At 53.6% G+C, this 5000-nt stretch overlaps 1 non-coding gene across 1 annotated transcript in view; it reads right to left on the bottom strand.

The window, feature by feature from the left end:
• Positions 1-589, bottom strand: part of LOC124751092 — a 1911-nt gene extending 1322 nt beyond the window's left edge. The window contains exon 1 of the ribosomal RNA XR_007012041.1: positions 1-589. This exon is cut by the window's left edge and continues 1322 nt beyond it. This is a non-coding gene — a ribosomal RNA (small subunit ribosomal RNA).
• Between the last annotated feature and the right edge of the window lie 4411 nt (positions 590-5000).

Here is a 5000-nt window from a genome sequence, read left to right as displayed (position 1 = left end):
TGCTGGCACCAGACTTGCCCTCCAATAGATACTCGTTAAAGGATTTAAAGTGTACTCATTCCGATTACGGGGCCTCGGATGAGTCCCGTATCGTTATTTTTCGTCACTACCTCCCCGTGCCGGGAGTGGGTAATTTGCGCGCCTGCTGCCTTCCTTGGATGTGGTAGCCGTTTCTCAGGCTCCCTCTCCGGAATCGAACCCTGATTCCCCGTTACCCGTTACAACCATGGTAGGCGCAGAACCTACCATCGACAGTTGATAAGGCAGACATTTGAAAGATGCGTCGCCGGTACGAGGACCGTGCGATCAGCCCAAAGTTATTCAGAGTCACCAAGGCAAACGGACCGGACGAGCCGACCGATTGGTTTTGATCTAATAAAAGCGTCCCTTCCATCTCTGGTCGGGACTCTGTTTGCATGTATTAGCTCTAGAATTACCACAGTTATCCAAGTAACGTGGGTACGATCTAAGGAACCATAACTGATTTAATGAGCCATTCGCGGTTTCACCTTAATGCGGCTTGTACTGAGACATGCATGGCTTAATCTTTGGAGACAAGCATATGACTACTGGCAGGATCAACCAGGGAGCTGCGTCAACTAGAGCTGAGCAGCCGGCCGCCCGGGAGTGTGTCCCGGGGGCCCGCGCGAACACGCAAGCGTCCGCTCAATCATTCTGCAAACAGGAGGAGGCTGAGCTCCCCTGCACAATACACCTCGAAACCCTCTCAGGTCCCGGCGGCGCGCAGCGCCGTCCCAAGTACTTGGTCGGGTTCGAGAGAGGCGCAATCGCCCGGAGTTAGGCGAGTAGACGCTTTCGGTGCGACCACCCGTGCTCCCAACTGAGCTTGCCGCTGCCGACAGAGGCCCGGGAGCGTGCTGTCGTGGCATTGCCGGCGGGAGACAACACGCGCCACCTACGGTGACCGGCAGCTCCAACGCCAGCGCCACAGAAGGACAAAAGCCCCACTTGGGTGCCGAAGCGAACTCTCCCAGCACAGCGCACACGCCAACACATCCGCACAGCTGCGATACAAACCACCAGCGAGAACCGCTGGGGCGACCGAGCAGCAGACGGCGTCGCGGCGCCGAGCGCCGGGCGGCGGCGCATCCTCAACGCACACAGTCCTCAATCGGACCAGCACACTGCAGATGTCCACCGCGCTTCGCACCGGGCCCGCGAGGACCTACTTTGGCCGCACGGCGCCGCGCGCAGGGTGCGCCGGCGCGCAGCTGCGACGCCTGCCGCGTCCGTCGGCCGGCGCGCCTGCCACTGGCCGCCCCCACCAGCCGGCTGTAGCGCGTGCGCCCACGCACCGCGCGGCCAGCACGCCGGGAGGCGCCCCCTCACCGGCCGGGGACGGTCCCACCCAGCCACCGCCGCGTATCGCTTCACACCCAGATGCCGTTCAGTTTCGTCGGCATGGTGGGTATCGCTGGAACAACCGGTTAGTACCTCAACCTATCGTCGCCATCACCGATTCACCCCTAGCGAGAACAACCGCACCACAACGGGTTACCATTTCTTCATTTGCGTAACTTCACCAGAAAACGTAGGCGTCCATCGCCATTTGCAACTTCAACCATTATTGCATGCCTGTGTCAGGTGTCACGCCACACTACGTCTGCCCACATACACGCAACAAAATGTGCACGCCTAGACAATACGTGGAAGGTGGCCCCCGTACGTATGCGATGTCCATTGCTCGAACGACTGTCAACCGGCTTCTGTAGCATGTCGCAGATATGGAACGCGCTGCACCATGCCATCACGGTGTGTGAGGAGAGACGACTAGGTCCGAATACATCAACAGACAGCTCATGCTGATCGCCATCCACGGCGTCCGTTCCTCCCACACGTCTCTATGGCGTACCACACTGCAATCCAGCTCTCATAGGGAGACGACACGTAGCTGCGTGCACAATATTTGCACTGTATGGTCCGCCGTTTTTGGGCGCAGTCGTTGTACGGTCACACATGTGCCACGATGTATCATTCAGTACATAAGGACGAATGTGCAGTACAGATTGTGGTTCACGCGTACGACATCAGCGGACAGTTGACACAGGCCGCACCACAACGTAGCCTGCGTACGTCGCATGCGAAGGGCATTGAACATGCAAACTTGTCACCAACCACCTTGCGAAGGCAGGGGGCAAGGTGGGGACGTGGGGAGAGGTGGGGGGGGGGGGGGGCGGCATGTACGCCCTGCTGCCATCCACATTACAGTGTACAGCAGGAGCATGTGGAAAGTCAGCAAGACTTGCAAGGTGTTTAACATGAAGCGATACACAGGGGAGCGGGCAGTGCGAGTAGCGAACTATATTGCGAGGGTTGCGGGTGGGCAACACTACACTAATTGAACGAGTCGTATAACAATTACAGAGCAGGTTTAGGCGACAACGTGGGTTACGATAGGCGACAACGTGGGTTACGTTAGGGGACAACGTGGGTTACGTTAGGGGACAACGTGGGTTACGTTAGGGGACAACGTGGGTTACGTTAGGGGACAACGTGGGTTACGTTAGGGGACAACGTGGGTTACGTTAGGGGACAACGTGGGTTACGTTAGGGGACAACGTGGGTTAGGTTAAGGCACAACATGGGTTAGGTTAAGGCACAACATGGGTTAGGTTAAGGCACAACATGGGTTAGGTTAAGGCACAACATGGGTTAGGTTAAGGCACAACATGGGTTAGGTTACGGCACAACATGGGTTAGGTTAAGGCACAACATGGGTTAGGTTAGGGGACAACATGGGTTAGGTTAGGGGACAACATGGGTTAGGTTAAGGCACAACATGGGTTAGGTTAAGGCACAACATGGGTTAGGTTAGGGGACAACATGGGTTAGGTTAGGGCACAACATGGGTTAGGTTAGGGGACAACATGGGTTAGGTTAGGGGACAACATGGGTTAGGTTAGGGGACAACATGGGTTAGGTTAGGGGACAACATGGGTTAGGTTAGGGGACAACATGGGTTAGGTTAGGGGACAACATGGGTTAGGTTAGGGGACAACATGGGTTAGGTTAGGGGACAACATGGGTTAGGTTAAGGCACAACATGGGTTAGGTTAGGGGACAACATGGGTTAGGTTAGGGGACAACATGGGTTAGGTTAGGGGACAACATGGGTTAGGTTAGGGGACAACATGGGTTAGGTTAGGGGACAACATGGGTTAGGTTAAGCACAACATGGGTTAGGTTAGGGCACAACATGGGTTAGGTTAGGGCACAACATGGGTTAGGTTAGGGCACAACATGGGTTAGGTTAGGGGACAACATGGGTTAGGTTAGGGGACAACATGGGTTAGGTTAGGGGACAACATGGGTTAGGTTAGGGGACAACATGGGTTAGGTTAGGGGACAACATGGGTTAGGTTAGGGGACAACATGGGTTAGGTTAGGGGACAACATGGGTTAGGTTAGGGGACAACATGGGTTAGGTTAGGGGACAACATGGGTTAGGTTAGGGGACAACATGGGTTAGGTTAAGGCACAACATGGGTTAGGTTAAGGCACAACATGGGTTAGGTTAGGGGACAACATGGGTTAGGTTAGGGGACAACATGGGTTAGGTTAGGGGACAACATGGGTTAGGTTAAGGCACAACATGGGTTAGGTTAGGGGACAACATGGGTTAGGTTAAGGCACAACATGGGTTAGGTTAGGGGACAACATGGGTTAGGTTAGGGGACAACATGGGTTAGGTTAAGGCACAACATGGGTTAGGTTAAGGCACAACATGGGTTAGGTTAAGGCACAACATGGGTTAGGTTAGGGGACAACATGGGTTAGGTTAGGGGACAACTTGGGTTAGGTTAGGGGACAACATGGGTTAGGTTAAGGCACAACATGGGTTAGGTTAAGGCACAACATGGGTTAGGTTAGGGGACAACATGGGTTAGGTTAGGGGACAACATGGGTTAGGTTAGGGGACAACATGGGTTAGGTTAAGGCACAACATGGGTTAGGTTAGGGGACAACATGGGTTAGGTTAAGGCACAACATGGGTTAGGTTAGGGGACAACATGGGTTAGGTTAGGGGACAACATGGGTTAGGTTAAGGCACAACATGGGTTAGGTTAAGGCACAACATGGGTTAGGTTAAGGGACAACATGGGTTAGGTTAGGGGACAACTTGGGTTAGGTTAGGGGACAACATGGGTTAGGTTAAGGCACAACATGGGTTAGGTTAAGGCACAACATGGGTTAGGTTAAGGTACAACATGGGTTAGGTTAAGGTACAACATGGGTTAGGTTAGGTTACACGTTGTTGTAAGGAAAGGTGTGGGGGGGGGGGGGGCGGGCGGGGCGGCAGGTTCGTTGATAGTGATTATAGTAAGTGAATGCTTGTGACATGATGAGATTTGTCACGTCAGGATGCACCTTTGGCTTATTAGAGGCGGCGCTCCAATTCTATGCTTGTGTCAGACCTGTGTCTTTGACTCATGTCATTGTTTGTGCGCTGTGACAGGAGGTACTATTGTGATGTTGGGTGCACCGTTGTATAGGACATGTGTGGGTGTTGGTGCCTTATCTGCGCAATGGTGGATGTCGAAAGGGTGGGATATTCTATTTTCCGCATGGACCTCCTGGTCTGGTTGTGATAGTGTGGATTGTGTAATGTGGCGGAGAGGATGCACTGGATGTTGTTCCATGCTGGTGCTTACATATTGTATGTGCGCCTGTTAGAAGCAGAGAGTGGTGCGTGATCAGAGTGTCTGGCTGACGTGTGGTTCCCATTGTGGGCAGACTCTTTCAGCATGTATACGGACAGTTGTATATATTTTCTGTAGTTTGATGGCTCTGCATTGATTACTAATCAGCGCCGTGTGTACGGGTAATCTGGTTCCAGTCCACAATGTTCTATCTGTGTACATTAGTGACAAAGACTCCCCCCATGCAGTGGGGCTCGGTCTGTTATAACTCTTCCGCGTAATATATTTGCCCCACGTTTTTGCGAGTGCGAGTGCGAGTGCAACGCGCATGGGGACCGA

This window comes from Schistocerca piceifrons, unplaced genomic scaffold (genome assembly GCF_021461385.2).
Source record: "Schistocerca piceifrons isolate TAMUIC-IGC-003096 unplaced genomic scaffold, iqSchPice1.1 HiC_scaffold_453, whole genome shotgun sequence".
Classification (NCBI taxonomy): domain Eukaryota; kingdom Metazoa; phylum Arthropoda; class Insecta; order Orthoptera; family Acrididae; genus Schistocerca; species Schistocerca piceifrons.
This window is presented reverse-complemented; position numbering and strand designations above follow the sequence as displayed.